This window comes from Procambarus clarkii, chromosome 61 (assembly GCF_040958095.1).
Source record: "Procambarus clarkii isolate CNS0578487 chromosome 61, FALCON_Pclarkii_2.0, whole genome shotgun sequence".
NCBI classification, from domain to species: domain Eukaryota; kingdom Metazoa; phylum Arthropoda; class Malacostraca; order Decapoda; family Cambaridae; genus Procambarus; species Procambarus clarkii.
The window spans coordinates 25,112,707-25,126,269 of NC_091210.1; positions in this window are offsets into that span (position 1 = coordinate 25,112,707).

The window sequence follows — 13,563 nt, forward strand, 5'->3', positions numbered from 1 at the left end:
GCCATGTTTTGGCGCCAAATTCTGGCTCTCTGCATGTATTCGCAGATTGAAATTACGACTTTTTATATCGAAAATATGCCAATTACTGAACGCGCCGATGAGTCACATTTTGCCCAAACCCTCCCTGCAGTTTTCAAAATATCCCAAACATCCCAAATTCGACTATTGAGCAATATTTTGGAGCCAAATTCTGGCTCTCTGCACGTATTCGCAGTTTGAAATTACGACTTTTATACAGAATATATGCCAATTACTTGGATCAGCGATGGGCCACATTTTGCCCAAACCCTCCCTGCAGTTTTCAAAATATCACAAACATTCCAAATTTGACGCTTGAGAAATATTTTGGAGCCAAATTCGCGCTCTCTGCACGTATTCGCAGTTTGAAATTAAGACTTTTTATACCGAATATATGCCAATTACTGGGATCAGCGATGGGTCACATTTTGCCCAAACCCTCCCTCCAGTTTTAAAAATATCACAAACATCCCAAATTCGACGCTTGAACCATATTTTGGAGCCAAATTCTGGCTCTTTGCACGTATTCGCAGTTTGATATTACGACTTTTTATACAGAAAAAATGCCAATTACTGAGAGCGGCGATGGATCACATTTTGCCCAAACCCTCTCTGCAGTTTTCAAAATATCCCAAACATCCCAAATTCGACCCTTGAACCATATTTTGGAGCCAAATTCTGGCTCTCTGCACTCATTCGCAGTTTGAAATTACGACTTTTTATACCGAAAATATACAAATTACTGAAAGCGGCGATGGATCACATTTTGTCCAAACCCCTCTGCAGTTTTCGAAATATCCCACACATCCCAAATACGACCCTTGAGGAATATTTTGGAGCCAATTTCTGGCTCTCTGCACGTATTCGCAGTATGAAATTAAGACTTTTTATACCGAAAATATGCCAGTTACTGAAAGCAGCGATGGATCACATTTTGCCCGAGCCCTCTCTGCAGTTTTCAAAAAATCCCAAACGTCCCAAATTCGACGCTTGAGCCGTATTTTGGAGCCAAATTCTGGCTCTCAGCACGTTTTCGCAGTTTGAAATTACGAATTTGATACCGAAAATATGCCAATTACTGGGATCAGCGATGGGTCACATTTTTCCCAAACCCTCCCTCCAGTTTTAAAAATATCACAAACATCCCAAATTCGAAGCTTGAACCATATTTTGGAGCCAAATTCTGGCTCTCTGCACGTATTTGCAGTTTGATATTACGACTTTTTATACAGAAAAAATGCCAATTACTGTGAGCGGCGATGGATCACATTTTGCCCAAACCCTCTCTGCAGTTTTCAAAATATCCCAAACGTCCCAAATTCGACGCTTGAGCCGTATTTTGGAGCCAAATTCTGGCTCTCAGCACGTTTTCGCAGTTTGAAATTACGAATTTTATACCGAAAATATGCCAATTACTGAGAGCAGCAATGGGTCACAGTTTGCCCAAATTCACCCTGTAGTTTTGAAAATATCTCAAACATCCCAAATTCGACTCTTGAGCCATATTTTGGAACCAAACTCTGGCTCTCTGCACGTATTCGCAGTTTGAAATTACGACTTTTTATACAGAAAAAATGCCAATTACTGAAAGCGGCGATGGATCACATTTTGCGCAAAACCTATGTGAAGTTTTCAAAATATCCCAAACATCCCAAATTCGACGCTTGGGCTATATTAAGGAGCCAAATTCTGGCTCTCTGCATGTATTCGCAGTTTGAAATTACGAATTTTATACCGAAAATATGCCAATTACTGAGAGCGGCGATGGGTCACAGTTTGCCCAAAACCACCTTGCAGTTTTGAAAATATCCTAAACATCCCAAGTTCGACGCTTGAGCCATGTTTTGGCGCCAAATTCTGGTTCTCTGCATGTATTCGCAGTTTGAAATTACGACTTTTTATATCGAAAATATGCTAATTACTGAACGCGCCGATGAGTCACATTTTGCCCAAACCCTCCCTGCAGTTTTCAAAATATCCCAAACATCCCAAATTCGACTATTGAGCAATATTTTGGAGCCAAATTCTGGCTCTCTGCACGTATTCGCAGTTTGAAATTACGACTTTTATACTGAATATATGCCAATTACTGGGATCAGCGATGGGCCACATTTTGCCCAAACCCTCCCTGCAGTTTTCAAAATATCCCAAACATCCCAAATTTGACGCTTGAACAATATTTTGGAGCCAAATTCTCGCTCTCTGCACGTATTCGCAGTTTGAAATTACGACTTTTTATACCGAATATATGCCAATTACTGGGATCAGCGATAGGTCACATTTTGCCCAAACCCTCCCTCCAGTTTTAAAAATATCACAAACATCCCAAATTCGACGCTTGAACCATATTTTGGAGCCAAATTCTGGCTCTTTGCACGTATTCGCAGTTTGATATTACGACTTTTTATACAGAAAAAATGCCAATTACTGAGAGCAGCGATGGATCACATTTTGCCCAAACCCTCTCTGCAGTTTTCAAAATATCCCAAACATCCCAAATTCGACCCTTGAACCATATTTTGGAGCCAAATTCTGGCTCTCTGCACTTATTCGCAGTTTGAAATTACGACTTTTTATACCGAAAATATACCAATTACTGAAAGCGGCGATGGATCACATTTTGTCCAAACCCCTCTGCAGTTTTCGAAATATCCCAAACATCCCAAATACGACCCTTGAGGAATATTTTGGAGCCAATTTCTGGCTCTCTGCACGTATTCGCAGTATGAAATTAAGACTTTTTATACCGAAAATATGCCAGTTACTGAAAGCAGCGATGGATCACATTTTGCCCGAGCCCTCTCTGCAGTTTTCAAAAAATCCCAAACGTCCCAAATTCGACGCTTGAGCCGTATTTTGGAGCCAAATTCTGGCTCTCAGCACGTTTTCGCAGTTTGAAATTACGAATTTTATACCGAAAATATGCCAATTACTGGGATCAGCGATGGGTCACATTTTTCCCAAACCCTCCCTCCAGTTTTAAAAATATCACAAACATCCCAAATTCGAAGCTTGAACCATATTTTGGAGCCAAATTCTGGCTCTCTGCACGTATTCGCAGTTTGATATTACGACTTTTTATACAGAAAAAATGCCAATTACTGAGAGCGGCGATGGATCACATTTTGCCCAAACCCTCTCTGCAGTTTTCAAAATATCCCAAACGTCCCAAATTCGACGCTTGAGCCGTATTTTGGAGCCAAATTCTGGCTCTCAGCACGTTTTCGCAGTTTGAAATTACGAATTTTATACCGAAAATATGCCAATTACTGAGAGCAGCAATGGGTCACAGTTTGCCCAAATTCACCCTTTAGTTTTGAAAATATCTCAAACATCCCAAATTCGACTCTTGAGCCATATTTTGGAACCAAACTCTGGCTCTCTGCACGTATTCGCAGTTTGAAATTACGACTTTTTATACAGAAAAAATGCCAATTACTGAAAGCGGCGATGGATCACATTTTGCGCAAAACCTATGTGAAGTTTTCAAAATATCCCAAACATCCCAAATTCGACGCTTGGGCCATATTAAGGAGCCAAATTCTGGCTCTCTGCATGTATTCGCAGTTTGAAATTACGAATTTTATACCGAAAATATGCCAATTACTGAGAGCGGCGATGGGTCACAGTTTGCCCAAAACCACCTTGCAGTTTTGAAAATATCCTAAACATCCCAAGTTCGACGCTTGAGCCATGTTTTGGCGCCAAATTCTGGTTCTCTGCATGTATTCGCAGTTTGAAATTACGACTTTTTATATCGAAAATATGCTAATTACTGAACGCGCCGATGAGTCACATTTTGCCCAAACCCTCCCTGCAGTTTTCAAAATATCCCAAACATCCCAAATTCGACTATTGAGCAATATTTTGGAGCCAAATTCTGGCTCTCTGCACGTATTCGCAGTTTGAAATTACGACTTTTATACTGAATATATGCCAATTACTGGGATCAGCGATGGGCCACATTTTGCCCAAACCCTCCCTGCAGTTTTCAAAATATCCCAAACATCCCAAATTTGACGCTTGAGCAATATTTTGGAGCCAAATTCTCGCTCTCTGCACGTATTCGCAGTTTGAAATTACGAATTTTTATACCGAATATATGCCAATTACTGGGATCAGCAAAAGGTCACATTTTGCCCAAACCCTCCCTCCAGTTTTAAAAATATCACAAACATCCCAAATTCGACGCTTGAACCATATTTTGGAGCCAAATTCTGGCTCTTTGCACGTATTCGCAGTTTGATATTACGACTTTTTATACAGAAAAAATGCCAATTACTGAGAGCAGCGATGGATCACATTTTGCCCAAACCCTCTCTGCAGTTTTCAAAATATCCCAAACATCCCAAATTCGACCCTTGAACCATATTTTGGAGCCAAATTCTGGCTCTCTGCACTTATTCGCAGTTTGAAATTACGAATTTTTATACCGAAAATATACCAATTACTGAAAGCGGCGATGGATCACATTTTGTCCAAACCCCTCTGCAGTTTTCGAAATATCCCAAACATCCCAAATACGACCCTTGAGGAATATTTTGGAGCCAATTTCTGGCTCTCTGCACGTATTCGCAGTATGAAATTAAGACTTTTTATACCGAAAATATGCCAGTTACTGAAAGCAGCGATGGATCACATTTTGCCCGAGCTCTCTCTGCAGTTTTCAAAAAATCCCAAACGTCCCAAATTCGACGCTTGAGCCGTATTTTGGAGCCAAATTCTGGCTCTCAGCACGTTTTCGCAGTTTGAAATTACGAATTTTATACCGAAAATATGCCAATTACTGACAGCAGCAATGGGTCACAGTTTGCCCAAATTCACCCTGCAGTTTTGAAAATATCTCAAACATCTCAAATTCGACTCTTGAGCCATATTTTGGAACCAAACTCTGGCTCTCTGCACGTATTCGCAGTTTGAAATTACGACTTTTTATTCAGAAAAAATGCCAATTACTGAAAGCGGCGATGGATCACATTTTGCGCAAAACCTATGTGAAGTTTTCAAAATATCCCAAACATCCCAAATTCGACGCTTGGGCCATATTAAGGAGCCAAATTCTGGCTCTCTGCATGTATTCGCAGTTTGAAATTACGAATTTTATACCGAAAATATGCCAATTACTGAGAGCGGCGATGGGTCACAGTTTGCCCAAAACCACCCTGCAGTTTTGAAAATATCCTAAACATCCCAAGTTCGACGCTTGAGCTATGTTTTGGCGCCAAATTCTGGCTCTCTGCATGTATTTGCAGTTTGAAATTACGACTATTTATATCGAAAATATGCCAATTACTTAACGCGCCGATGAGTCACATTTTGCCCAAACCCTCCCTGCAGTTTTCAAAATATCCCAAACATCATGAATTCGACTATTGAGCAATATTTTGGAGCCAAATTCTGGCTCTCTGCACGTATTCGCAGTTTGAAATTACGACTTTTATACTGAATATATGCCAATTACTGGGATCAGCGATGGGTCACATTTTGCCCAAACCCTCCCTGCAGTTTTCAAAATATCCCAAACATCCCAAATTTGACCCTTGAGCAATATTTTGGAGCCAAATTCTCGCTCTCTGCACGTATTCGCAGTTTGAAATTACGACTTTTTATACCGAATATATGCCAATTACTGGGATCAGCGATGGGTCACATTTTGTCCAAACCCCTCTGCAGTTTTCGAAATATCCCAAACATCCCAAATACGACATTTGAGGAATATTTTGGAGCCAATTTCTGGCTCACTGCACGTATTCGCAGTATGAAATTAAGACTTTTTATACCGAAAATATGCCAGTTACTGAAAGCAGCGATGGATCACATTTTGACCTAGCCCTCTCTGCAGTTTTCAAAAAATCCCAAACGTCCCAAATTCGACGCTTGTGCCGTATTTTGGAGCCAAATTCTGGCCCTCAGCACGTTTTCGCAGTTTGAAATTACGAATTTTATACCGAAAATATGCCAATTACTGAGAGCAGCAATGGGTCACAGTTTGCCCAAATTCACCCTGCAGTTTTGAAAATATCTCAAACATCCCAAATTCGACTCTTGAGCCATATTTTGGAACCAAACTCTGGCTCTCTGCACGTATTCGCAGTTTGAAATTACGACTTTTTATACATAAAAAATGCCAATTACTGAACGCGGCGATGGATCACATTTTGCGCAAAACCTATGTGAAGTTTTCAAAATATCCCAAACATCCCAAATTCGACGCTTGGGCCATATTATGGAGCCAAATTCTGGCTCTATGCATGTATACGCAGATTGAAATTACGAATTTTATACCGAAAATATGCCAATTACTGAGAGCGGCGATGGGTCACAAATTGCCCAAAACCACCCTGCAGTTTTGAAAATATCCTAAACATCCCAAGTTCGACGCTTGAGCCATGTTTTGGCGCCAAATTCTGGCTCTCTGCATGTATTCGCAGTTTGAAATTACGACTTTTTATATCGAAAATATGCCAATTATTGAACGCGCCGATGACTCACATTTTGCCCAAACCCTCCCTGCAGTTTTCAAAATATCCCAAACATCCCAAATTCGACTATTGAGCAATATTTTGGAGCCAAATTCAGGCTCTCTGCACGTATTCGCAGTTTGAAATTACGACTTTTATACTGAATATATGCCAATTACTGGGATCAGCGATGGGTCACATTTTGCCCAAACCCTCCCAGCAGTTTTCAAAATATCCCAAACATCCCAAATTTGACGCTTGAGCAATATTTTGGAGCCAAATTCTCGCTCACTGCACGTATTCGCAGTTTGAAATTACGACTTTTTTATACCGAATATATGCCAATTACTGGGATCAGCGATGTGTCACATTTTGCCCAAACCCTCCCTGCAGTTTTAAAAATATCACAAACATCCCAAATTCTACTCTTGAACCATATTTTCGAGCCAAATTCTGGCTTTCTGCACGTATTCGCAGGTCAAATTAAGAATTTTATTCCGAAAATATGCCAATTACTGAGAAAGGCGATGGGTCACAGTTTGCTCAAATTCACCCTGCAGTTTTCAAAATATCTCAAACATCATAAATTCGAAACTTGAGCCATATTTTTGAACCAAACTCTGGCTCTCTGCACGTATTCGCAGTTTGAAATTACGATTTTTTATACCGAATATATGCCAATTCCTGGGATCAGCGATGGGTCACATTTTGCCCAAACCCTCCCTGCAGTTTTAAAATTATTACAAACATCCCAAATTCGACGATTGAACAATATTTTGTAGTCAAATTCAGGCTCTTTGCACGTATTCGCAGTTTGAAATTACGACATTTTATACCGAATATATGCCAATTACTGGGATCAGCGATGGGTCACATTTTGCCCAAACCCTCCCTCCAGTCGTAATTTCAAACTGCGAATACTTGCAGAGAGACAGAATTTGGCTACAAAATATGGTTCAAGCGTCGAATTTGGGATGTTTGTGATATTTTTAAAACTGGAGGGAGGGTTTGGGCAAAATGTGACCTATCGCTCATCCCAGTAATTGGCATATATTCGGTATAAAAAGTCGTAATTTCAAACTGCGAATTCGTGCAAAGAGCCAGAATTTGGCTACAAAATATGGTTCAAGCGTCGAATTTGGGATGTTTGTAATATTTTTAAAACTGCAGGGAGGGTTTGGGCAAAATGTGACCCATCGCTGATCCCAGGAATTGGCATATATTCGGTATAAAAAGTCGTAATTTCAAACTGCGAATACGTGCAGAGAGCCAGAGTTTAGTTCAAAAATATGGCTCAAGATTCGAATTTGGGATGTTTGAGATATTTTCAAAACTGCAGGGTGAATTTAAGCAAACTGTGACCCATCGCCTCTCTCAGTAATTGGCATATTTTCGGAATAAAATTCTTAATTTCAAACTGCGAAAACGTGCCGAGAGCCAGAATTTGGCTCCAAATAATGGCTCAAGCGTCGAATTTGGGACGTTTGGGATATTTTGAAAACTGCAGAGAGGGCTCGGGCAAAATGTGATCCATCGCCGCTTTCAGTAATTGGAATATTTTCGGTATAAAAATTCGTAATTTCATACTGCGAATACGTGCAGAAAGCCAGAACTTGGCTCCAAAATATTCCTCAAGGGTCGTAGTTGGGATGTTTGGGATATTTCGAAAACTGCAGAGGGGTTTGGACAAAATGTGACCCTTTGACGCTTTCAGTAATTGGTATATTTTCGGTATAAAATGTCGTAATTTCAAACTGCGAATAAGTGAAGAGAGCCAGAATTTGGCTCCAAAATATGGTTCAAGGGTAGAATTTGGGATGTTTTGGATATTTTGAAAACTGCAGAGAGGGTTTGGGCAAAATGTGATCCATCGCCGCTCTCAGTAATTGGCATTTTTTCCGTATAAAAAGTCGTAATATGAAACTGCGAATACGTGCAGAGAGCCAAAATTTGGTTCCAAAATATGGTTCAAGCGTCGAATTTGGGATGTTTGTGATATTTTTAAAACTGCAGGGAGGGTTTGGGCAAAATGTGACCCATCGCTGATCCCAGTAATTGGCATATATTCGGTATAAAAAGTCATAATTTCAAACGGCGAATACGTGCAGAGAGCCAGAATTTGGCTCCAAAATATTGCTCAATAGTCGAATTTGGGATGTTTTGGATATTTTGAAAACTGAAGGGAGGGTTTAGGCAAAATGTGACTCATCGGCGCGTTCAGTAATTGGCATATTTTGGTATAAAAAGTCGTAATTTAAAACTGCGAATACGTGCAGAGAGCCAGAATTTGGCGCCAAAATATGGCTCAAGCGTCGAACTTGTGATGTTTGTGATATTTTCAAAACTGCAGGGTGGGGTTGGGAAAACTGTGACCCATCGCCGCTCTAAGTAATTGGCATATTTTCGGTATAAAATTCGTAATTTCAAACAGCGAATACATGCAGAGAGCCAGAATTTGGCTCCTTAATATGGCTCAAGCGTCGAATTTGGGATGTTTGGGATATTTTGAAAACTTCAGGGAGGTTTTGGGCAATCTGTGATCCATCGCCGCTTTCAGTAATTGGCATTTTTTCTGTATAAAAAGTCGTAATTTCAAACTACGAATACGTGCAGGGAGTCAGAATTTGGCTCCAAAATATGGTTCAAGAGTCGAATTTGGGATGTTTCTGATATTTTCAAAACTGCAGGGAGGGTTTTTGCAAAATGTGACCCATCGCTGATCCCAGTAATTGGCATATATTCGGTATAAAAAGTCACAATTTCAAACTGCGAATACGTGCAGAGAGCGAGAATTTTGTTCCAAAATATTGCTCAAGCGTCAAATTTGGGATGTTTTGGATATTTTGAAAACTGCAGGGAGGGTTTGGGCAAAATGTGACTCATCGGCGCGTTCAGTAATTGGCATATTTCGGTATAAAAATTCGTAATTTCAAACTGCGAATAGGTGCAGAGAGACAGAATTTGGCGCCAAAATATGGCTCAAGAGTCGAATTTGGGACGTTTGGGATATTTGGAAAACTGCAGGGAGGGCTTGGGCAAAATGTGATCCATCGCTGCTTTCAGTAACCGGCATATTTTCGGTATAAAAAGTCGTAATTTCAAACTGCGAATACGTGTCGAGAGCCAGAATTTGGCTCCAAAATATGGTTCAAGTGTCTAATTTGGGATGTTTGGGATATTTTTAAAACTGCAGGGAGGACTTGGGCAAAATTTGACTCATCGGCGCGCTCAGTAATTGGCATATTTTCGGTATATAAATTCGTAATTTCAAAAAGCGATTACGTGCAGAGAGCCAGAACTTGGCTCCAAAATATGGCTCAAGCGTCGAATTTGGGATGTTTGGGATATTTTCAAAACTGCAGGGTGGGTTTGGGCAAACTGTGACCCATCGCTGCTCTCAGTAATTGGCATATTTTCGGTATAAAATTCGTAATTTCAAACTGCGAATACATGCAGAGAGCAAGAATTGGGCTCCTTAATATGGCCCAAGCGTCGAATTTGGGATGTTTGGGTTATTTTGAAAACTTCAGGAAGGTTTTTGTATTCGCAGTTTGAAGTTACGAATTTTATACCGAAAATATGCCAATTACTGAGAGCGACGATGGGTCACAGTTTGCCCAAACCCACCCTGCAGTTGTGAAAATATACCAAACATCAAAAGTTCGACGCTTGAGCCATATTTTGGCGCCAAATTCTCGCTCTCTTCACGTATTCGCAGTTTGAAATTACGACTTTTTATATCGAAAATATGCCAATTACTGAACGCGCCGATGAGTCAAATTATGCCCAAACCCTCCCTGCAGTTTTCAAAATATCTCAAACATCCCAAATTCGACTATTGAACAATATTTTGGAGCCAAATTCTGGCTCTCTGCACGTATTCGCAGTTTGAAATTACGACTTTTTATACCGTATATATGCCAAATACTGGGATCAGCGATGGGTCACATTTTGCCCAAACCCTCCCTGCAGTTTTAAAAATATCACAAACATCCCAAATTCGACGCTTGAACCATATTTTGGAGCCAAATTTTGGCTCTCTGCACGTATTCGCAGTTTGATATTACGACTTTTTTTACAGAAAAAATGCCAAGTACTGAGAGCGGCGATGGATCACATTTTGCCCAAACCCTCTCTGCAGTTTTCAAAATATCCCAAACATCCCAAAGTCGACCCTTGAACCATATTTTGGAGCTAAATTATGGCTCTCTGCACTTATTCGCAGTTTGAAATTACGACTTTTTATACCGAAAATATACCAATTACTGAAAGCGTCAATGGGTCACATTTTGTCCAAACCCTTCTGCAGTTTTCGAAATATCCCAAACATCCCAAATACGACCCTTGAGGAATATTTTGGAGCCAATTTCTGTCTCTCTGCACGTATTCGCAGTATGAAATTACGACTTTTTATACAGAAAAAATGCCAATTACTGAAAGCGGCGATGGATCACATTTTGCCCTTCCCATGGTTGAAGTCTCCCATGATTAGTAGTCCAGATCCATTCCTGCTCGCAACAGAAGCTGCTCTCTCCATTATGTTAATGGTGGCCATATTGTTTCTATCATATTTCTGTCTGGGTCTTTTGTCATTTAGTGGTGGATTATATATGACTACGACTATAATTTTTTGCCCTCCAGTTGTTATTGTTCCTATTATGTAGTCACTGAAACCTTCACATCCCTGAACAACCAACTCCTTGAAATACTAGCCTTTTCTTGCCAGCAGAGCTACACCACCCCCACCTCTTCCTTCTCTCTCTTTCCTCATAACATAATAGTCCTGTGGGAACACTGCATTTGTTATTGGTCTCGTCAGCTTTGTTTCTGTGAGAGCTATTATGTCTGGGTTTTCCTCTAGCACCCATTCTCCAAGTTCATTTGCTTTATTTGTAATACCATCTATGTTAGTGTACATTGCCTTGAGGCTCACTTTCCTCTGACCCTTCTCAAATCTCCTCCTTGGTGAATGTTCTGCTGGTGGAGGAGAAACAAATAGATGATTGAAAATGAAGTATTTAAGGTTATTATCTAATCAATTATGTGTTTGTATAATTTTTATCGTATATATAATGAATTAATACCCATAGACTGAAAATTCACAAAAACGTGGAAAAACGGCAAAATATTGCCTAATTCGATGATATTTTGTTTAAATCACATAAAGGAAAAAGAGATGATAAACGTCAAAATATTGCTAAATTCGATGATTTTTCGTACGAAACAAAATACAAGAAAACTTGCTTAAAATGCAATATTATGCGAAATTCTGAGATTTTAAGGCCAAATCACATATCGTGATACTACATGAAATAGTATCGAAATATTGGTAAAAATGAATATATTTACGTAATATCAAACTCCATGATTAACGTGAAAAAGTCACTATTTTACCATATTTGAGGATTTTAACTTCAAATCATAGAGCGAGGTTTCGCATTATTAAGATCAAAGAAAAGTCATATGACAATGTTGTTTCCAATACAAATGATAAAAAACAATGTGTTTTCATTAGAATTAACTGAAATGATTTTGATTTTCCGTTTATATTACCGATGGAAGATGTACACGTAAAACCGCTCTAATCCGGCTGAAACGTCAATATATGCAATAAAAACCGAACTTCTCCCCTTTTTAATATCTTACTCAGTATTTTAACGAGAAACAAATGGTTGATTGAAAATGAAGTATTTAAGGTTAATTTCTAATCAATTATGTGTTTGCATCATTTTTATCGTATATTTATATCCGCAGTTTGAAATTGCGATTTTTATACCGAAAATAAGCCAATTACTGAGAGCGGCGATGGGTCACAGTTTGCTCAAACCCACCCTGCAGTTTTGAAAATATCCCAAACATCCTAAATTCGACTCTTGAACCATATTTTGGAGCTAAATTCTGGCTATCTGCACGTATTCGCAGTTTGAAATTACGACTTTTTATACCGAATATATGCCAATTACTGGGATCAGCGATGGGTTTCCTTTTTCCCAAACCCTCCGTACAATTTTAAAAATATCACAAACATCCCAAATTCCACGCTTGAACCATAATTTGGAGCCAAATTCTGGCTCTCTGCACGTATTCGCAGTTTGAAATTACGACTTTTTATACAGAAAAAATGCCAATTACTGAAAGCGGCGATGGACCACGTTTTGCCCAAAACCTCCCTGACGTTTTCAAAATATCCCAAATATCCCAAATTCGACGCTTGGGCCATATTAAGGAGCCAAATTCTGGCTTTGTGCATTATTCGCAGTTTGAAATTACGAATTTTATACCGAAAATATGCAAATTACTGAGAGCGGCGGTGGGTCACTGTTTGTCCAAACCCACCATGAAGTTTTGAAAATATCCTGAACATCCCAAATTCGACGCTTGAGCCATATTTTGGCGCCAAATTCTGGCTCTCTGCACGTATTCGCAGTTTGAAATTACGACTTTTTATACCGAATATATGCCAATTAGTGGGATCAACGATGGGTCACATGTTGCCCAAACCCTCCCTGCAGTTTTAAAAATATCACAAACATCCCAAATTCGACGCTTGAACCACATTTTAGAGCCAAATTCTGGTTCTCTGCACGTATTCGCAGTTTGATATTACGACTTTTTATACAGAAAAAATGAAAATTACTGAAAGCGGCGATGGATCACATTTTGCCCAAACCCTCCCTGCAGTTTTAAAAATATCACAAACATCCCAAATTCGACGCTTGAACCATATTTTAGAGCCAAATTCTGGCTCTGTGCACGTATTCGCAGTTTGATATTACTACTTTTTATACCGAAAATATGCCAATTACTGAAAGCGCCGATGTGTCACATTTTGCCCAAGTCCTCCCTGCAGTTTAAAAAATATCACAAACATCCCATATTCGACCCTTTAACCATATTTTGTAGCCAAATTCTGGGTCTCTGCACTTATTCGCAGTTTGAAATTACGAATTTTTATACCGAAAATATACCAATTAATGAAAGCGTCGATGGGTCACATTTTGCCCAAAACCCTCCCTGCAGTTTTAAAAATATCACAAACATCCCAAATTCGACGCTTGAACCACATTTTAGAGCCAAATTCTGG